The 22,856-nt window shown below is 39.4% G+C and overlaps 1 long non-coding RNA gene across 2 annotated transcripts; it reads right to left on the reverse strand.

Moving 5' to 3' along the window:
- Positions 1–1,503: 1,503 nt before the first annotated feature.
- Positions 1,504–4,721, reverse strand: LOC119513215. Of its 2 annotated transcripts, none has more exons than XR_005212574.1 (3): positions 4,573–4,721; positions 3,565–3,648; positions 1,504–1,692 (listed from the first exon to the last, which is right to left on the reverse strand). It is a non-coding gene; the product is annotated as an uncharacterized LOC119513215 (long non-coding RNA). The 2 variants fall into 2 exon arrangements; XR_005212575.1 differs by having other exon boundaries at positions 4,559–4,721.
- Between the last annotated feature and the right edge of the window lie 18,135 nt (positions 4,722–22,856).

Raw genomic sequence — 22,856 nt, forward strand, 5'->3', positions numbered from 1 at the left:
CATGACTATTGTAAGTTTTGTAAGAACCAACACGGTGGCTAACCCTGCTGGGTCCTGCTCTTCAAAGCAGAGCCTACCTTATATTTCAGCTATTGCTTCACTTTGATTTCTATGAACGTTTCTGGGAAGATACGAAATCTCTGGTGATAAAGGCTTTCAGAAGTAGATCTATCCTGCCATCTTGAAAATGGACCTGCCTGGGCTAATTGGAAAAGCTAATTAGCAATAGCTCATTTCATTAAAAAGAAATTGGAGGAAATAGCCCCAGATTTTCAGAATGATGATGAATCCTATCTTGTCCTAGCTATCTTCACATTATTAATGTATTTGTTCATGCAGCAAATATTTATTGAGCACATACTATGTACCAGGTGTTGTTCCAGGGCTGGAGATAGAGTAGAGAACAAACAGATAAAAATCACTGTCCTACAGGAGCATGCACTCTAGAATCTGTATTGTTAAATGGTTTGTATGTTATAAATAATCCATAATTATGGATTAAAAGAATGATGTAAAATGACAATAATAAAAGTAGAACTGCTTTGTTAAGTTTTCACAGGCATTAGCAGTGTGCTAGGCACTTTGCATGTATTAATGCCTTAATCCCTAATACTCCGTACAAAAACACCCTAAGTAGGTTTTAATCTACAAAACAGAAAATAGTTATGATTCAACCAAATGCAATTACTTTTCCCATTTTAAAGATGAAGAACGGAAGAAACTGAAAGAAATTGATGGATTCCCTCAACATTATGTAGACACAGTGGTGAAACTGGGCTTCAAATCCAGAGACCCTGGACTCCAGATCCTTGCTCCCAATTGCCACACCATACTAAACCAGAACAGAACTGAACAATTAAATACAACCAGATGAACAGGACATTGGTTGGAAAGAAAACCGGCAGCTGCTGAGACAATCAATCTGGATGCTAATACAGTATGGCCAGCTCCCATTGGCTTAATTTTATTTTCATCATCATTCTAAATGACAATAGCATTTAGCCCTTGTAATGATTTCCAGGTGCCAAGATAAAGCCTGGAGGGAGAGCTTGCTTTTATAATTAACCCCAGTGAATCATTTATCTTTCTCTGTATTATCAGGAATTATTTTAAGTACTCAGCTTCCAGGGAATGTGTAGGGGAATTGACATAGACTCCTGGTCATATTTTGCAAGGTTTCATTAGCTCACCAGCTCTGACCTTCCCCAAGGCACATCAGTAGATTGGGGCTATCAGCAGAGGTTCCCTGTGACTCTTTCACGTGGGGCACGACTGCTCCTTGCAAAGAGTTAAGGAGCCTTAGTTTCCTGCAGGAAATCTGCGGCTGAATCCAGGACCTGGAGCGGAAACATTAAGTGTATCGTGGGAGAAAAGGAAAGCAAAGTGCTAAAGTTGTTACTCTCAACAGAGGATATTGGAGCATCCTGCAGAAAACTTCCTGTTTAGCCAGTCAACTAGAAAACAAGGTGAAAAACACTCAACATCAATGATGATTGTGTAAATATATTTTTATACTTTCATTACCTTGGGCTGGGCTTACTCACAAGAATTCATGGTTTTCCAAGGTAAGGAATTAGGAACTGAATCACTCCCAGCCTCCCATCTTCCTTGTTTTGGTGGTCACACGAAATCCTTGCATCATTTCTGTAGGCTATCCCTAGGTCTTTCTTTCAGGAAGTCATTTCCTTTGACCTGTATTAAAAACACCATGGGACAGATTTAGAGGATGCATTTTATGTATTTTGGTTTCACGTATCCACTATCCTGTCTCCTCCAGGGTCAGGCTATGCGAACCAATGGTTCAGGAGAGAGCAAGAAACCTTGATGTTTAAGTGAAGTTACGCTCCTATTTATGCTTTTGATTCCCACACACTTTTAAATGGTGGAATAAGATGAAATTCAAAAGGAAAATTGGAGTTCTAAATTCCTCTACTCAAAGTTTAAGCATTTAAGATAATTTCAAATATTTGGCCAAACACATCCAAAGGGCTTTCCTAAACTCTATTGTGTTGTGATAGAAAGTTACTCAGAATAAGGACCTTCTCAGTTGGTTTTTAATTTATCTGAATGGATTGCTTTGTATGAAATAAAGTAGAAATGTTTACAGTGGGAAAGAGTGGAAAACTAATCCCTTTTGACATTGGAGTAGTTGGCTGAAGTGAGGTAGACAAATAAGGGTGCTCAAATGGATATATCTTCGATCATGCTGACCTTCAAAGTTGTTCCACCTGAGAAAATTCAGAATTTTCTCTGACTCTAATCCCTTTTCCTTCTGGCTGTTTCCTACATGCAGGAGCTTCTCTTATAACTGTTCTTTGGTCTTACTGTGAGCTGTAGTCCTTTGACCTCTCATTTCTCCCTGTCAGCTCCCTCCCATCTTGATATCCATTCCTAACTAGCTTAGATTTCATGCTTCATTTCTTCTTTCACTTCTTTTGCCAATATCCTAGATATCTTTGCTCTGTTTGTCATTGTGCTGTTGGTTTCCCTCAAGTCTATAGGATTGCGTGTTTAGCACTTATTGTTAGTTCATGCAAGGCTCTTCTTTTGTTTAATCTTATTTGTATTATTTAATTATGCACCCCTTCTTCCATCATCCCCAATCCCATAACTTTTCTTGGTACGGGCACCCACATTATTATATTTAGGGCATGTCTTCTCAATCCAGCTTCCACAGATTTATTTTGACTTGCAAGTTGTCCAACTACCTATTCAATAGGGCCTTTTGCTGTTTCCTCTACCTGGAATACTCTGCCTTCAGATACATGGAGGACATCTTCCTCCACTTTATTTTGGTCTTTTAGGAGGCTATAGACAGGGAGAGTGATGGCCATCGGGCAGAGGCAGAGGCTGATTCATGGACTGCTGGCAAGCCATCAATAGAACGCTACAGACTTCAGAGAAAGCATGGCCCTGCTGACACCTTGGTTTCAGACTTCTAGCTTCTAAAAATGTGAGAAAGTAAATGCCACTTGTTTAAGCCAACCATCTGTGGTATGTCTTTGTTATACCGAACCCAGAAAACTAAGACATGATCCTTTACCCTTATTTACCTTGTTTATTACTTGTCCTATTTCCAATTAGATTTCTGGGGCAGGCATTTTACCTGTTTTTCACCATCACTGTTTTAGAATGGGTCTGTATTGTTTGGCTGCTCGAATTCCTGTCCCAACTTTGATGATTTGGAACCTGTGAGGCTGATATTGAGTCCTTGTGGAGGACACTGATTTAACAATTTTGGAAAATTGCTGAGTTGAGGGAATGTAGAAGCTAGGTGGCGCTGGCTGCCATAGGCTGCACAATCTAAACTTCTGCATGTCAGAACATGCCCTGTGTCCAGAGGACACAGCTGTGGAACCTTTCTAAGAACTCTGCTATTAGATGTAGGAAGGCTGACTTGAAAGATAAGAGAAATATAGAACTTCTACTGCTGCTCTCAGACTGCCCGACATTATCCAATCTCTGGAGTTTTGTGACACCTGCATTGCTTCTTTATCTCTGACTTACAAAAGAAAACACACAAAGCACTACTTGTATTCCTCTATCTACTAAATGAGCTCCTACCGTTCATTTGCTGTTCTAATATTCAGTTTGGTCTTTTCGGTTTTGCAGTCACTGACTCGAAGTTCCACAGGAAAACCAGAAGTTCTGAAATAACAATCGGAAGAGAAATTGGTTTCAGCCCTTTTTCCATTAATTCTATTAATTGGTTTCAGTCCCTTTTCCACTAATTCTATTTTTCACCAACCACATAACCTGTGCATTTGGAATATTTTCCAATAGCACTGGCCTTCATGAGCTGTAATGCCTATTAGGAAATAAAGCTGCTTTGGTGGAAAGACCACAATTACAGCTGAAAATACAGAAATGTTGACCTAGCTTTCAAAGTCACGCAGAATAGAGCAATCCTGGGCTGTATCAATGAGACAGGTTTAATAGCAATGGAACATTTATGAATTTCTATTCATATCTTCTGGTCAGATCATCTTCTATGAAGCCACTTAGCCGAGGCACAGAAGCCACTGAACTTATGAGTAGAAGAGGACCACACTTAAATCAGGATATAATAGTCTGACAAAATTTTCTGCTTAGTGAATGTTTATGGAAGCTGTTTTATAGATATAAATATTAAATCACATTTAGATGCACATTTAATAAATTCCATTTATTGAAAATAATAAAACTACATTAAAATGAAAAATTCAGTAAAAATATGCTTTCTATTAATATTTCCAGCTAGCCTGAAAAATACAGGACATAGTGTACATACATCTGTAATGCTCAGGGATTTATTGCACAAGACAAACCAGAGCCTGCTGTTGATTTTTTTGAGACATATTGGCTGGTAAAATGTTGATACTAATTAATTCCCAAGTAGAAACAGGCTTACAAGCTGGCAGAGGGGCCATAAATGTTTTTTTTTTCATTCATTTCAAGCTGCTGGAATCTTTGTTTCAACACAAGAAGCTCTGCCTCCAGGTTAATACTTTGACTTCTGCTCAGTGCCACCCCACAGCCCCCACTATAAAAAGTGCCTTTTGAAGAGAATTTTTTTTACCTGAAAAAACATACCTTTCCCCTTTCCCCCTCTTCTGTCATTCCTCTCCCTCATGGAGCTAATGCACACATTCATAAAGTCTTGTTTCAATCTGGCAGACATGGCAGTGATGGAGGACTTCTCAGCGGAACCAAGAGTTGAGAACTTCAGCTTTACTTCTGCCTCAGCTAGATAGAAATGGCTGTGATAAACTCACAGAGGAGACAACAGGTTCAAAGAGCAGAAAGCTCATTCATCTGTTTACCCATGTTATTTCTGGCACTTGCTGCAGTACAGGTCTTTTAATAAGAGTTCCTTAGCTAAGCTCCTTGTCTGCCTCAGTTTCACATTCCAAAGATTGAGGATCTTTGTCACTCTGGACTGAGTATAAGATATCAAGTGGTAAACCAATGGGATTGAGTACCAGTGATGTACCGAACCGTATCAGAAGCTAGGAGATAACAAGGAATGATGTTAGTCCATGCTCCCTAAGAGGTTTCCTATAACGACCCCACGTGACTACACATTTGGAAGGAGGCATCATAGCATATTGTCTATTAACCACCTACCACAGAATCTAACTTTGTTTCCAACTCCAATTTAATTAAACTAGCCAAATGTCACACATCAAATACACACACACAAATACAACCAAACAGCAACAAACCACGTCAATTTGTAATCTTGGTTACCTGTGTGCAACACCGATAGGCTTTCTAGGGAAAGAATTTGGCCCATACAAAGCATCTGTTGTCATCGCTCAAAGGAAGTCATGGATTAAAAAACCTAGTTCTGTGTTCCTAAAGTAGTACCCATGAGTTCACGTGCACAGTGGCAAGTTCAAGACACCATTATGCTATCTTTTGAATTAGTTTTAGTGACTTATTTTAAATGGATATGATATTAAAACAAGAGCGTTTCCCCCCCATTCTAATATCATAACTTTTGTTCTTAAGATTAAGGTCAAGCCTATATTAGCTTCCTTTGGATCTCATCTTTTGATACTGTATTATAGCTTTTACTTGGGTATACATACATTCAAAGCTAAATTGTGGAGTGCCCAGGGTTTTACTGAACAGGCACAAGTTGGCTAATGGATTTTCTCAGCTGAACTTAACCAACAATTCATGTTGAAAAAATGTCAGTGGGTAAGAAAAAAAAAAAACAAAAAAACAATAACAGATCCTCATAAACTATTTCTTGACCAAGAAAATGCCTTGGGGCTAGGCATCTCCTTCATCATTCACCCTGTCCCTCTGTCATATATCATTCTTTCTAACAATTTAAGACACATCTGTTGCAGATGGAGACTAGCTGAAGAACTTCTGGAAAGTTATTTGGGTGCAGGGTTAACTGAGTGAGTTTGCAATAGGCTTGTGTGGGTCATTAAACTTTTTAGAAAAACATTTTATTTCAAAATACATGCAAATTTACAGACAGTTATAAAAGTAATATAATATTGTGGTAACCCTACCAGCACCCACATAAGCCAATTTAAATATTTTGCAACATTTGCTTTTTCTTTCCTTCCTTCCTTTCTTCCTTCCTTCCTTCCATCCTTCCTTCCTTCTTCCCTCCCTCCCTCCCTCCTTTCCCTCTCTTCCCTCCCTCCCTCCTTCCATCTATCCATCCATCCATTTTCTGAACACTTGAGTATAGGTTCTATGCATTATGCTCCCGGAATACTTAATACTGCCTTGTACATTTTCTAAGAACAAGGATATTCACTTATGTAACCACCTTAATTAAAGTTATCAGGTTCAAGAAATTTAACATTGATACAAAAGCTTACCATTTGTATTCGTTTTTTCCCTTTTTGGTCCCTTTGAGCCTTTTCTCCTCCCTTGCTAGATCTAATTCAAGATCAAAAATTCCGTTTAATTGTCATGCCTCTTGTTGACCTTTTTTTCTTTTATTTTTTAATTGTGAGAACATATAGACAGTATAAACTTTCCCTTTTAACCACTCAAATATACTGTACTACAAATATACTACAATGGGATTAATCACTTTCACAATATTGTGGTACCCTCACCACCTTTGATGACTAAAGCTTTCCCATCTCTGCAAACAGAAACCCTAAAATATCCATTATGCATCAACTCCCCATCTCCCCTGCCTCTGTCCCTGGCACCTGTTCTCTAACTTCTGTGAGCTTACATAGTCTCTGATATTTTCTTTATAGTTACCGTGGGGTTTAATTTTTAACATTCTAAATCCACAAAAATCCCATTTGCTTTGACATCAAGTTAAATTCAATAGCATACACTATGTTCCTATACACCTCCATCCTCCCCCCTTCATGTAGTTCTTGCCACGAATTACATGTTAATACATTATGAGTCCAAAACCACTGATTCATCATTACATTCCATGCATTTGCCCTTTAGATTCTAAAGGAAGTAAAAAGTGGAGTTACAAACCAAAAGCACAACAGTTCAGGCATTTATATTTGCCCGTGCCATGACCCTCACCGGAGATCTTAATTTCTTCATGTGGCTTCAGCCTATTGTCTGCTCTCCTTTCCTTTCAACATGAATAACTCATTTTAGCTTCTCTTGTAAAGGTGGTCTAGTGGTGACAAACTCTCTCAGCTTTTGTTTATCTGGGACTGTCTTAATGTCTCCCTCATCTTTGAAAGACAGTTTTGCCAGGTATAGAATTCTTGGTTGGCAATTTTTTTGCTTTCAGCACTTCAAATACTCATCCCACTGCCTTCTTGCCTCCATGGTTTCTGATGAGAAGTCAGCACTTAACCCTGGTTCTTGCTCCCTTGTACATGATGTGTTGTGGCTTTCAAAATTCTCTCTTTTTCTTTGCCATTTGACGGTTTGACTATAATATGCCATGGCATGGGGTCTATTTGGGTTTAACATGTTTGGAGTTTGTTGAGCATCCTGGATGTGTGTATTCATGTCTTTCATTAAATTTGGGAAGATTTCAGCCGTTATTTCTTTGAGCATTTTCCCTGCTTCTTTCTCTTTCTTCTCCTTCTGAGACTCCAACAATGCATTTGTTAGAACACTTGATGATGTCCCACAGGTTCCTCGGGTTCTGTTCAGTTTTCTTTGCTCTTTCTTCTTCTGGCTCCTCAGACCAAATGATTTCAATCATCTCATCATCAAGTTCCCTGATTCATTCTTCTGTCAGCTACAATTTGCTGTTGAACCCCTCTAGGGAATTTTTAATCTCTGTGACTGTGGTTTTCAGTTCTCTTTGGTTCCTTTTCATAATTTCTCTCTCTCTATTGATATTCTCTTTGTGTTTATCTATCATTTTCCTGATTTCCTTTAGTTTGTTGTCCAAGTTTTCCTTTAGTTCTCTGAACATATTTAGGACCATTTCTTAAAAGTCTGGTATGTCCCAGGTCAGGACCTTTTCATTGATGGTTTCTAATGGATTAATCTGCTCTTTTGCCTGAGCTATTGCTTCCTGTTTCTTTGTATGTTTTGTAAACTGTTGTTGAAAACTGGACACTTTGATATTTTAGTGAACTATTGCTGGAATTTAGACTCTGAGGTGTCTGTTCCTTAAGCTTATATCCAGCTAGTGTTGTGACAGAGCTTTCCTTGATTGCCAGGAACTATTAAAAAAAAAAAAAAAAGAGGAAAGAAAATACCTTCCCCAGTCTTTGCAGATTTACCTGTGAGAGTACTCTCCTTCACTGCCTGTCCATGCAATAAGTTTAGAGAATTTTTCCAGGCCAGAGGGTAGGGGCCTCCCTGGTCTTTAATGCACATGTGTCTTTTCTTTGGCAGGCATGTGTGGCCCTAAGAAATCCCCCACTGATATGGGTCTGAATGTCCCATCTTCCCTAGGAAACGGTTTCCTTGTGGTCCCAGGCACTGAGCCGCATGTGCTGCAGTCAGCAATCCCTTGACCCAGGCAGTGTGACTTGACTGCTTTCCCACAGCACACTGTGGGAGACCTCCATGAGCTTCTTTCTACATGCAGGGCAAGTTCTGAGTCCCTCGGCACTACAAGGCAGACTGGATCAGACATACGTGCTCCCTGTAAATGCATGAGGTTTACTCTGTTCCCTCCAGAACTGGAACCAGGGATCCACACTAGGAGTATGGGCTGGCTCTCTGCTGAGCTGTTGTAGGGTGGTAGAGGGCCCAATCATGGTGCCACGTGATTCTTTATGCAGCCTTTTTCTTGATTTGGTTCTTTCCTTGCATTTTCACTTCTTTAGCTGTTTTCTGCAGCTTTGAGAAAGATGTTTCTGCCATTTCTTGCTGGTTGTTAAAAGCTTCTGTGGGGTAGATAGAGCCCTGAAGTGTTTCACTGTGCCATCTTGATTATGCTGGTCATTGAACTTTTAGCTGCATCTTTCTGACTCTAATTCCATCCTGTTATCTCTGACTTCCTTCTGAGGTTGCTTGTCATTATAGGGAAAAATAGATGGAAATTATGAGATATGCTATTGTGAATGGATTTTTTTTCTTCCTTTTCTATTGCTGCTTGTAGATAACAGGTATTCGGTCAGAAAGCAACATTACAGACTGGAAAGAGAAAGACCAAGGCAGATGCTAATGGTTAGATATGTAAGTGCAGTATCAAAGTAGGAATAATGACATATCAATTTCCCCCACTGAATCAAAATATATGAGTTTTGCAGGTGATTTCCAATGATTTTTCTCTGCCTGCCTAAAGGCTTTCTTGGACCCTGTTTAGAGTTATCACAGTATATCTCTCTGTTTAAAAGTAAAACTTTAAGTTGGTTTACTTATTTAATATTTTGCAGACTTCTCTTACAAGAGTGAATGGAAATGACTTTAAAGACAGATCTATGTCTTGTTTAGGTCCATGCTAGTCTATTTCCTCACAGACGTTCATTAGAAGCCTGGGATACTGAGGGGTGTGGGATGGAGAAGGGGAGAAAACACAAAGAGAAAAGATGGAATGTGGAGCAGAACTAATATTTGTTGACCAGGTGCCAGTTGATATTATCTCATATGTTATTTACAAGAAACCTTTGTTTATTTCCTATTTACAGATGAGTAAACTGAGGTGAGAGAAGGTAAAAATGTGTCCAGGGTGAGAACACTAGGAAGTTGCAGACATTCAAATCTGCACTTGTGGGACTCGACAACCCGTTCTTTTTCCATTACACCGTGATGCTCCCCATTCTTGAGCTGAGGGGGGCATTGTAGGTTGGCATCCATTGATGAGATATGAAATGTCAAACCAGTGCTTGAAGATTACAGGCTATGAGACTGCCAGGAAATTTGTATGTATTGACAACAATCTGACTACAGAACATAAAATTTCACTGCCAAAGTTTAATTAAAGCATGTCTCTGTGGCTTGCTACTAAAACACATAATGCCAACCAAAGAAATGGATGATTAAAGCACAAAGTTATGTGAAATATTTACAGATAGTTTGTTTTCTACTTAAAAAACTCATTTAAAAATTTATTTGTAGTTCTGAAATTTTGTTTCACAAACATTTCTGAACCTCATGCAGGGGCTAAACATGTGCTACTGAAACTTCATTGAAGTGAACTGAAGTGATTAATTAGGAATTGGTAAACTATCCAGTTTTTCTCATGATGTTTCTTATGTGTAGACTGAACTCAACTTCACTGAAGCCCCATTACTGAAACGACGGACTCGGGGGCCCGGTCTTGTTAATGGAATGTGCTAGCACGGTCATCTACATAGCTCCATTCTCCCCATGGATGCCAAGGAGCCCAGCTCTGCTGGGTGCACAAAGGGAACCTCCCGCCATCCCTGTCCTGGAGAGGGAACCGCCTCAGGACTTCTTAGTGATGCTGGCCCCTGCCATCAGTGCATCTCACCAAGGCCAAAGGCATGTTCTCTGGACCTTCCATGGAGTGTGAGGCTCTGTCGGGGCTTCTGGCCTCATAATATATCCATCCCAGCATCCCCACATCCCTCAGCTCCTTTCTTTCTTTTTCCACCATTCACAGGGGCAACTCAGGTTGTTCTCCTTTGTTGAGAATTGACAAGTGGTTTCTCCCAGGCTTCTAAGAGCCACCTCAGGAACATGTTTGCCCCATTCCTTGGGTTCTTTGCTAGAATATTAAAGCCCACGTCCCAGGAGAGTACCCCAGATTCAGTGAACTCTTGCTTATCCAGCTCCTTGAGCAAGCACCCTCAAAATCAAATCCCAGAATTGGCTTTTGCTAGTTCTCTAGGTATGTTGTTCTTCAGATATATAGTCCGTTTCCTCCTTATCAGACCCAGCATGTCCTCAGCCGGGTTAACCCTATCATTAATCTTGCAGACAAGAAAGAGGAGGTATGGGCAGCCTGCGAGGCAGGCATCTGTTATCTTATGGGGAACAGGCTTCTGCAGCAGAAAATGCTAGACTTTATTAGAGAAATGGGGGGTTAACTTATGCTAGAGACTATCAGTGCCCATCCTACCAACCAGAACAGTGTCCTCTTCCCTGGATGAGTGATGGATTAGTCAGTCCCAGAACTCCATCTCACTGCCTGTTTCCTTGCATCACTCCTGGCACCATCTTTGTTATTCTAAGTCCTCTGAGAAGTAGATGTTAAGATAGGATTAAACATGCAAGGACTTTATTCTGGAAAATGCCATGTAAAGAAAAACAGTGGGGGAGCTGGGCTGGGTTGGGAGAGCCTTTGGACCATGAGGCAAGTCAGACTCTGAAGGGGAGGTAGGGAGAGAAAGACCTAGACTGCTCTGCAGTCTAAAGAAAGCTCAGTAATGCTATTGGGAATTCCTCAAGCCAAAGCCGGCCATCAGAGGAGTCCCTGTTTCCTAAGAATGGCCCTGCCTCAGTATCCCTGCTGCATTCAGGAATTGGCCAGGAGCTGGAAGAGGTTTGGCACACACATGGTGCTGAATTTCAGAGCTCAGCAGGTGAATGAAAACAAATGGCACTCCTGTTGCAGTTTTTCCTTTTCTTTAACAAGGATGGCAAAATCATGGTTGATAAGGCTAAAGTGCATTGAGGAAGTCAACACTGGAAGCATGAAGAAAAAAAATGGTGTTTGGTCTAATTGGATGGTGGCTAAATTAGTGGGAGTACTTCACATGGATGAAGAGTGAAAGGGCCCTCTCAGAGTATAAAAAACCAGCAGGAATAAAATGAATTCAGTCTACTGTTTGAGCCAAGGTTGCCATCAGTCTCTTATCATCTTACTGCAAATAAGTTCTAAAGGTAATAGGATGGGCACACTTCTACTGAGATAAAAGCATTCAAAAGTTAACATCTTTGGCATGTTTTGGGAATGTCATTCACTGTTTTCAGCTCAAAAGATTATTTCCTTTAAGTGTGTTTCTCTATATACATAACAAAAGAGGAAGACATACAAGGCTTTCATGGAAATGTTCATCCCCTCCTCTCAACACCCCCTCCATTCTCTGAAGGCATATGGAGACATGTTAGTGTACATTTTCTTCCAGAAAACATCAAATCGCCTGGATTCAAATTAAGTGCAATATTTTGCAGACAGCTGCTCCTGGGGAAATCTGAAAGACAAAATGTGAAAGTGTGCTGCTGTTTGAGAGAATGGAATAGTTTAGCCTTAGTACAAATTGGGCATGTCTGAGATTCAAGTTTTTTTTTTTCTTTTGGAAGTGTACAACTTACTGGTTTTTAATATAGTCATAAATGCATGCAAACATCACTATCATCTAATTCCAAACTCAAGATTTTCAATTATCTTCCCCATAGTTGAAGATCTGTGATAAGCACTGTCAAGGTAGCCACAGACACCATTTTGGTTTTCGAGCATTAAAAACAATAACTATTATAAATAATAAGTAGGTAAATACAATATTGTCACATGAATCTCAAGAATATAATCTCAAGTACTGTAAGAGAGGTGTGAACTTTCTTGGAGGTAAAAAGGAAGGAAAGAGCACAAACATTTAGGAAAAGAAAAATGATGTCTTGGTCATTTGGGATGGACCTTGAAGGATGATTAAGATTCTGAAGGATTACTATTGGCTGAGTGGAGAGGGCATTCCTTATGGAGAAAAGAACTGAGCCTAAGGAGGATAACAGGCATTGGGTCTGGGAATGGTGAGTGGTCTAATGCACTCGAAGCATAGGGTGTCTGTAGGGAAGCAACGATTGATTCGGCGATTCACTGGAGTCACACGGTGGAGGGTAAGGATGAGCAGGATGGGCAGGAGCTAATCAAGCAAAAGGTAAGGAAAAGAGTTCAGGGGAGAGGAAATAGCAAGTGCAAGAAGAGGCACTCTGGAATAAAACAAATGGTGCTGGGACAACTGGACATTGAAATGCAAAAGAACGGAGTTTGGACACTGACCTCATACTATATACAAAAGTTAACTCAAAATGGATCAAATACCTAAATGTAAGAGCTGAAGCTATACAAGTCTTATAGGAAAACAGGAGAAAATTGTTCTGACCTTGGATTTGGCCATGATTTCTAAGATATGACACCAAAAGCACAAGTGACAAAAGAAAAAATAGATAAATTGGATTTCATCAAAATTAATAACTTTTGTGCTACAAAGGAGACTATGAAGAAAGTGAAAAAACAACCCAAAGATGGGGAGAAAATATTTGCAAATCATATTACCTAATAAGGCATTTGTATACAGAATATGGAAAGAAGCTTCATACCTCAATGATGAACACAGAAATGACCCAATTAAAAAATGGGCAAATGATCTGAACAGATATTTCTCAAAAACAGATACATAAATGGTCAATAAATACATGAAAATATACTCAACAGCATTAGTCATTAGGGAAATACAAGCCAGAACCACAATAAGGTATCATTTCATACCTACTAGGATGGCTATAATGAAAAAGATAGACAATAGCAAATGTTGACAAGGTTATGGAGAAACTGTATACCCATACCTTGATGGTGGGAATGTTAAAACGGTGTGGCTCTTTTGGAAAACAGTTTGCTAGTTTCTCAAAAAGGCAAACAGAGTTTCTACATGACCCAGCAATCCCACTTCCAGATATACACCTAAGAGAAGTGAATTCATATGTCCACAAAAAATTTGTACTTATATGTTCATGGCAGTATTACTCAAAGTAGCCAAAAGGTGAAAACAACTCAAATGCCCATCAATGGATAAACAGTTAAACAAAATGTGGCATATCCATGTAATGGAATATTATTTGGCCATAAAAGAATGAAGCTTTGATGCATGCTACAACATGAATGAACCTTGAAAACATTATGCTAAGTGAAACAGACACAAAAGGCCACAATGCATATGATTCTATTTATATGAAATATTCACAACAGGCAAATCCAAAGAGACAGAAAGCACATTAGTAGTGACCTCAAACTGGGTTATGGGTGAGAGAATGGGGTAACTGTTAATGGTTATGGAGTTTCTTTTTTTCTTTTTGTTTGTTTCTTTTTTTTAAATACCTATTTGAACATTTAACCATTGGCATTCCATTACAATTTTCTTAGTAAAATTATATCACATCCTGTTGACTGTATCTGATACCATCACCAAAACCTTTCATATCAAACTAACTGCATATCACATAAAGAATTAGAGAGTTACATTCAGCATGAATCTTACATAAAGTCCAGGTAAAAATCTATTCATTGTCATTTCAGTGTTTTGAGTTTTCATTAATATTTTGTTATTAAAGATGAATAATCTAATGAATCTAATTAGAGGAGATGCTGACACTTGTCATGTAAAATCTCCTAAGATATCCCATCCACTGAATCCTCAATCCTGTCTTCTGAAAGTAGAAATAATTGTTTCTTGAGCATAGGGGCATAGGTGTTTAATCATAAGCACAAGATACATAAAGAGAAAATTTAAAAAAATGCTCCCAAAGAGGAAATTACAGCACATGAAAGCTTAATTTTTGATTTTGCAATTTTCTGCTAAGTTCATAGCAGCTAGAGAGAGTAGCAAGAGACAAAATAAGATTTCTGTATCCCACACATGACAATATTTCTGTTTAAAATTAGTCAAAACCAGTATGTTTCTAGATGAAGAAATGGATTCCAACATGTTTGCAGTTTTTAAAGAGCAATCATATTTGGCCTAAGAGAACTGGAAGGACTGAGCAATTTATTGGATTAATCACCAGCATTGTAACTCACAATAAAATCTGAAGAAGTCTGCCAAGCATTGGCTCTCAGAAGATAAGGATAATAATACATTGATTTGCAATAAGTAGAAATTCAACCCATATTGCAGTCTATCTTCATATCCAAGGAAGTAAGGGGAAACAAGTATCAGAAGAATTTTTCACTGAAACGTCTTTGTTTTGATCTTATGCATTCCTAAAATTTCTAATAACAAAGGATGGCACAAATAAAATGTGACCTATTTTAAGAAAACCAATGTACAATATTTCAATTTTAAAACATGAATGAGAGAAATGGCTGATTCCAGGGCTGAAGCAGGTTAGGTGCAACATGAGTCTGAATCATCTTACTATGCTAGAAAAAAATTAGCACTAAATAAAAAGTTTGGGGTGTTTCACAAGGACACAGGAGCCAGCTTGAGGAGGCTACCACTAGCCAAATCTAAGACAAATTGAGCACCAATATACTTGAGTACAATAATGAATTACAAGCCACTGAAATAATAGTAACTTGCGAGTCCATACCAAAAATAAACATACAAAAAATTGGAGAGAAAGGAAGGTCTTGCTAAGAGTAGAATGCCAGGGGATAACTCATAAATGTGGAGGGAGCACTGGACTTGGAATGTGTTCCAGTTTGCTAATGCTGCTGTTATGCAAAATACCAGAAATGGATTGGCTTTCATAAAGGGGGTTTATTTGGTTACACAGTTACAGTCTTAAGGCATAAAGTATCCAAGGTAAGGCATCAACAATCAGGTACCTTCACTGGAGGAAGGCCAATGGTGCCCGGAAAACCTCTGTTAGCTGGGAAGGCACGTGGCTGGCACCTGCTCCTGAGTTTTGGTTTCAAAACGACTTTCTCCAAAATGTCAGTGCCAGTTTCCAATGGCCATGTTCAAAATGTGTCTCTCAGCTGCAGCTCCTCCAAAATGGCACTCTCAGTTGCTCTGTGTCTGGGCCTGTGTGGCTCTTTTTAAGGCACTCTGGTGATCCAATAAAGACCCAACACCTCCATAGAAATAATCCAATGAAAGGTCTTGCCCACAGTTGATTGAGTCTCATCTCCATGGAAATACTGAACCAATAGGTTCCAACCTAATCAATGCTAATACGTCTGCCCCAACAAGATGGCACTTTGGGGGATATAATACATCCAAACTGGCACAGAAAGTTAACATTTTGCAACCATCATGGCAAGATTTATACCAAGTAAGAATCATCAATAGATGCTAAATCTAGGAAGAAATTCTGATGAGAAACAGGATATTTGTATGGTCTTAAAGTGTTTCCCAACCATGGCTTATCTGTTATAATGGATTAAAAAAAAAAAAGAAAAGAAAAAACAAAGCACAACAGTAATTACACTGTGGAGTATCAGATCACACCTTGACTAGATGACCAAAGTTACCATCGCCCATGAAGGACAGATGGACAGCATGTGTCTCCATGTGATACCCTTAGAAGCACATCACCTGCACAGTATTCCAGCTGAAAATGCTGAAAATGCACAACCTCAGTATACTCATGAGGAAACATGACAAACTACAAATGACAAACTTTGCTTCAAGCAAAAGGGGAACTGTATTTTTCAAAAATGTCATGAAAGACAAATCTGTAGAAATATTTCAGATTAAAAGAGGCCAAAGAGACAGGAAAAGTAAATGCATTACTTGACCCTAGAATGGATCCTATACTGGAGGGAGAAAAATGCTATATAGGATACTGCTGGGTCAAGTGACAAAATTGGACTGCAAATCCTAAATCAGATAAAAATCTTGGTTGACAGTAAACTTACCAAAGCTGACAGCTGTACTTTGGCTGTGTAAGAGAATATTTCTAGTTTTAAAGGATACACACTGAAGTATTTAGGGATCAAGAGTCCTGATGTATTTACTTTACCATTAAATGGTTGAAAAAATTTTAGATATAACTATATAGCTATCTAGACATACAGTGCAAATTATAGAGCACATGGGGGTAAATGTTAAAAATAGGTGAACCCAAGTAAAGGGTATATGCATATTTTTCATATTATTTTTATTTCTAAAATTTATATGTAAATTTGAAGTTATTTCCAAATAAAAAGTTAAAATATGTAATTGATCTGGGAAATTTTTGTTTCTATTGGCAAGGGTTTGCTTGCTTATGAAAAACTCAGCAAATGAATCCCTTGACTATGGAAGTCTACTAGTGCTTTCTCCAATATGATGAATTTGCAAATTAAAAGTTGGATGCAAGTTTTGGATTATGTTGACAAGGAAAGTCAAAGAGTTATTTTATTTCTGTTTAAGTGGTTATTTTTTTTGCAAGAAAAACAAACCCATGTTATCCAAAAGGACTTTATTATAAGGAAACCAAGAGAATTTCATGAAACCCAACTGTGGGAAGAACTACTGTCCTCATGGAAACCAGAAAGATGTCAAGATGTCACCCAGCTCTGTCTATCTCTCTATTGCCTTCTCCCTCTCTCCTCTATCTATCAGTTCTGGCCAGAACTATAGGGTTCTAGTTAGTAAAGTAGAGCTACTTCTTCAGGAAAGTTTATGGAGGCACTGCCAAATGAATTGGCACCTCAATATTTTATTTCCATGTTCAAATTAAAGAAGAAACACTGACCATTGCTTTTTAATTAATAATTTAATTAATATAAATCAAGCCATAATTATTAATGTAATTAATAATTTACCTTAAAGACAATATAAGACAAATTTTAATGTGAACAATGATATGCTTAGAATTTTTTTAAAATAAAGAGTACACTGGCACAGTGTGGAGAGTGAATTTGAGAGAAATGAGTGAATGTGGGGTATAATTTAGATGCTAAGGCCATAGTCCAAACAAGAAATGGTGGCTTACACTGGGGTAACAGAAGCAGAGGAGGAAGAGAGAAGGGGATGGGTGAGGAATATTTTTAAGGGGTACAAGTGACAAGCCTTGATGTTGGCTTGAATGTGAAGGATTGAGGGAGAGGAAATTTTCAAGGATGCCTCCCAAGTTTCCAGCAGGAATGAATGGCAGATCCGTTTGTGGAGAGTAAAAACATTAGAGGAGGAGTAATTTGTGGGAGGAAAGGTGGTGAATTCAATATGGCCATTTTCAGTTTGAGAAATCATTAAGACACATATGCAGCTCTTGGTTAGCTTGGTATATGGCTTTGGAGTGTGGGGCCTTGAAGAGAATGCTTATGTAGAGAGATGACCTTGAGGATGGTTGGTAAGTGTGTGGTATTTGATGCCACGGAAATCCATGCAGTCACGTTGTGAGAAGAAAAAGAGGGAGATTAGATAAGGCATTTGAACAAAACCCCAAAGTACTTCAACTTTTAAAGGCTAGTTGGAAGGAAAAGATCTCCAACTGAAGACTGAGAAGAAATGGCCTAAAATGTAGGTGGGAAATCAGGAGAGTCTACTGTTGTCAAAGCCATTGGAGTGTTTCAAGAAGGAGCAAATGGTCAACTGTATTGGGTGCTGATGATGGTCAAGGAAGATGGGGCAGGTATAACGCTTATCCTGTTTCTTCAGTTGAAGTACATGTTGAGGTTCAGTGAGGTTACCTGACTCTTGTAAGATCATGTAGCTATTAGGTGATGAATCTGGAATTTGGTCTCATATCTGTCTGACTCTAAAGCCTATGCTTTTAACCATTGTCTCATTCATCTCATCAACAGATTTTTGTTCTTATCTACTATGCATAATAGATACTGGGGATCAAGTGATGAACAAAATTTACATGATCTAGGACCCATACTCATTAAATTGCAATTTAGTGTATATTGAAGGTACAATTTGTAGGGAATTGGTAAAACAGACTGCATTAATTTTCTACTGTTGTATAACAAATTATCACAACTTAGCGGTATAAAACAGCATCTATCTGTCTGTCTATCTCTATCTCAATTTTTTATTTAAAAGTTTCCAAAAACACTCTCTATACCCACCAAGCAATAACTCAAACTTACCCCATCTCCTTGTCCCCTTGTAACCTTTAATTTACTTTCTGTCTCTACAAATTTGCTATTTCCAGATATTTCACATAAGTGAAATCACACTGTACTTGTTCTTATGTGCCTTGCCTATTTGACTCAGTACAAGGTTCATCCATGAATGATACCCACTTATTCTCTCCAAGTTCTGTGGATCAGAAGTTCAGGTGGACCTGACTGTGTTCCCTCCTCAGGGTCTCAGAGACTAAAATGAAGGCGTGCACAGGCCTCGGCTTTTACCTGGAGGCTCTGGGGAGAAAATCACTTCCAAGCTCATTTAGGTTGCTGACCAAATCCAGTTCCCAGTTGCACTAGGCCTTGCTGGCTGTTGGCAGGGGCCATTCTCAGCTGCCAGAGGCCTCTTGAAACAACTTGCCAAGGACTCTCTTACATGCCCTATTACAACATGGTAGCTTACCCCTTCAAGGCTGGTGCAGGATCCCTATGTATAAACCTCCTCAAGTGTCACATCGTTCTGACTTCTCTTCTTTTTGTTTTCTTTCAAATTCAGTTTTATTGAAATATTTTCACATACCATACAATCATCCATGGCATACAGTCAACTGTTCACAGTACAATCATATAGTTATGCATTCATCACCACAATCTATTTCTGAACATTTTCCTTACATCAGAAAGAATCAGAATCAGAATAAAAAATAAAAGTAAAAAAAGAACACCCAAACCATCCCCCCCATCCCACCCTATTTGTCATTTAGTTTTTGTCCCCACTTTCTTACCCATCCATCCACACACTAGACAAAGGGAGTGTGATCCACAAGGCCTTCACAATCACACTGTCACCCCTTGTAATCTACATTATTATACAATTGTCTTCAGGAGTCCAGACTACTGGGTTGGAGTTTGGTAGTTTCAGGTATTTACTTCTAGTTATTCCAATACATTAAAACCTAAGAGGTGTTATCTGTATAGTGCATAAGAATGTCTATCAGAGTGACCTCTTGACTCCACTTGAAATCTCTCAGCCACTGAAACTATTTCGTCTCATTTGCATCCCCCTTTTGGTCAAGAAGATATTCTCAATTCAATGATGCTGGGTCCAAATTCATCCCCAGGAGTCATATCCTGCATTGCCAGGGAGATTCACACCTCAGAATCGGCTCCCACGTAGCCGGGAAGGCAGTGAGTTCACCAGCCGAGGTGGCTCAGTTAGAGAGAGAGAGAGGCCACATCTGAGCAACAAAGAGGTACTCAGGGGGAGACTCTTAGTCACAAGTATATGGAAGTTTAGCCTTTCCTTTGCAGTAAGGAGCTTCATAAGGGCAAGTCCCATGACTGAGGGCTCGACCGAGGGCTTGGCACATCAAACCGCCATCTGACTTCTCTTCTGTTATTACACAGAGAAAACTCTGCTTTTAAAGATCTCATGTGATTAGTTCAGGCTGACTGGAACAATCTCCTTTTTGCCATATAACCCAGCATTATCATGGGAGAATATTTCATCATATTCACAAGTTCCACCCACACTCAAAGGAAAGGGAATTATACAAGGGTGAGGGTCATTGGGGGTTAATCTTAGAATTCTGCTTTCCACACAGGCATGAGGTCCTTGTTGCTTCCTTCTGTTTAAGATCTCTAATTCTCCGTTTAAAAAAGTCCATTGTCTGAAAAAGAAGAATGCAAATGGGTGGACAGTCAATTGACTTAATGGTTATAAAATCAGCATTCTCAGAAGAAAAGCCTGATCTCCCTCTCTGGGAACCAGCTTCCAAAGTGGAAAAATCTAAGATGATTCTGCAGCAAAGGGAATGTGCTTCTCATCCCCAAGATACCACAGATGGGAAGCTTAGCAGCCTTTCTGGGAAGAGGGACTGCTCTGGTCTGCATGAAAGGCCACCCAGAAGGGAGCACATCCACATGGGAATCTGATAAAACAGTGCAACACCATGAACACAGCATCAAATTCTACCGCAGCTGCTCTGCTGACTCTCCTGGAGAGATCAAGGCAGACCGCTGTCCCCAGGGTGAGAGCTCCGAGTCAAGGATGCTGGTGATTAAGGGGAAAATAAAGCTCTGGGGATAAGAAAACCAATGACTTACTGCCCAACTTCCCCGCAAGTTTTCAGTCTGCTGCTTTCTGAGCTGTAGCAAGATGTCTTTTCTTTGGAAAAAGCAAAGGGAGAAATGGGGATCTGGACAATGCATTTACGAGGGCTGCCAGCATCTAAGAATCTGGGGGACGGAACTCTTGGCTTTCAGAATTGCAAAGCCTTCAAAACGCCAGAGAAGTGTCAGTTAAAATGAATGGAAAGCCTCTGACAAGCATGCGATGAGCTGCAAAATTGCAAACAGACCTGGCAAGCATACTCAGGAGCCCAACAGAATCTGAATGTCACTTGCTGTTAGAAGTCATGGGACAGCAAACGCTCGCTTCATTGGAATGGGCTTTGGCATTTAAGGAATCATCATCTGCCTTTTCTTGGCCTTTTCAGACCCCCAGGGAAGGACTTTGTTGTTGTGTCTGCATCCTTGTGCCTATTTTGCAGTATAGAGGAATCAGTGGCTGCCCCAAAATACTCAAGAGAGGAAGAAGTCTTAACTTGAAGGGCATTTGGATAAAAGGAGTTAGGTACAGGGAGTCTGGACTGAGTTCAAACCCTTTCTTGGTCATCTACTATCTTGGTGACCTTATACATATGCTTTCACTGTATGACACCCAGTTAGTGTCCCCGAGTCCCTGTTTTTCTTCTGTAAAATGGGGGGAAAATAATATCTACAAGCTATGGAAAGGAACAGACATAGAGTAAGCATTCAGTAAATAGCAGAATGGAATCTGAAATGTAGGTAGTATCTCATCTTACGGTCACAGGACTTGCTGGCTGCCTGCTCAGCAGCCATTCCCCCCCCTTCTTTATGGCTAGCAGAGACTGTCTCCCACCAGACATCGAAAAGGGGAGATACTTGGCTTTCCCGGCTTCTCTTGCAGCCAGGACATAGTATGTGACCTAATCTTGACTTGGATTAGCTACAGCCATTCTGAAACTTTAAGGGAAGACATCACCGACCTACAGAAGAAGGAATAATGGAAAGAAGGAAAGCATAAAGTTCTCTGATGATATTGTACAGCTGCTGAATTAATCTTCAAACTTTCTTCCTGTCAGGAAAGTTTGAGTTATGCCAAGGAAACAAGCAAGTCCTATGTCTCAATAGCTGATAACAGCAGAGGTTTATTTCTTGATCACACCATGTGTACAGTATGGGTTTGCTAGGGGATTCACCCCATGTCTCCTTACTCTGGAAGCCAGGCAGATGCAACAACTGCATCTTAAACATTACATATTACTGTGTCACAGGAACAACAAAGCTCTTGAAGTAATAATCCTCTAAATTGTCTTGCCTCCAGTTTATTTCCAAGCTAATCGACCTATGGATTCATTTTTCTAAAATTCCTCTTTTTACTTTTATTCAACAATGGCTGCTATAGCAATGCTGTGTTAACAAACAGCTCCAAAACCCAGTGGCTTACAATAACAAACTTTTGTTTTTCACTCACAGGTCTCTGGGTCAGTGGTGGTTTTGCTGGGCTTAGCTAGGATTGCTTAAGCTTGGCTTCACACATGTGTTGAATTCATGTATGCTCCATGTAATTCTTATTTTGGGATCAGCTGCTACCTGGTATAGGTTCCTCTTACTCTAAGGGAAGATATGTAGGAGAGAAAATCAACATATATATAAATATATTTAAAATCCCTGCTGGTGTCACATTAGCTTACATTTCATTGATTAAGTCAAGTCACATGGCCAAGTCCAATGTAAAAGTGGCAGCATGAATATGCTTCCTCTCTACTAGGAGGAACTGCAGAGTCAGGATGTAAGGAATATGAATATATAATTTTAATATAAGAAGGGAGTGGAGATTTGGCAACAACACTCCAGCCTGCCATACACACACCAGTCAACTGATCACGACCTTCTTTGGCTCCATAACTCCCACAAAATAAAATCTAAGCTCCTAAACTGGGCATTTGAGACCCTCTAAATTCTGGAATTTTCCTTCTTCTCTATCCTTTCCTCCCACTATCTCCATACTCAAATCAAACTAGCCAATTTTAATAACCCCTGATTATCCATGGCCCATGTGTGGTCCTATGTCTGTTCTTTTGTTGATTACATTCTTCCACTGAGCTGTCATCCTTTTCTATCAGGCCTAAGATGCCTTTCAATGCTTTCAGTCTCTTTGTGAGTCTGCACCCTAGCATCGGCTTGAACTCTTTATTTGGGTCTTAGCAATTGCATATGGCTGGTTCTTTTCATC

The sequence above is a fragment of the Choloepus didactylus genome, chromosome 18 (assembly GCF_015220235.1).
Source record: "Choloepus didactylus isolate mChoDid1 chromosome 18, mChoDid1.pri, whole genome shotgun sequence".
In the NCBI taxonomy this organism is placed as follows: domain Eukaryota; kingdom Metazoa; phylum Chordata; class Mammalia; order Pilosa; family Megalonychidae; genus Choloepus; species Choloepus didactylus.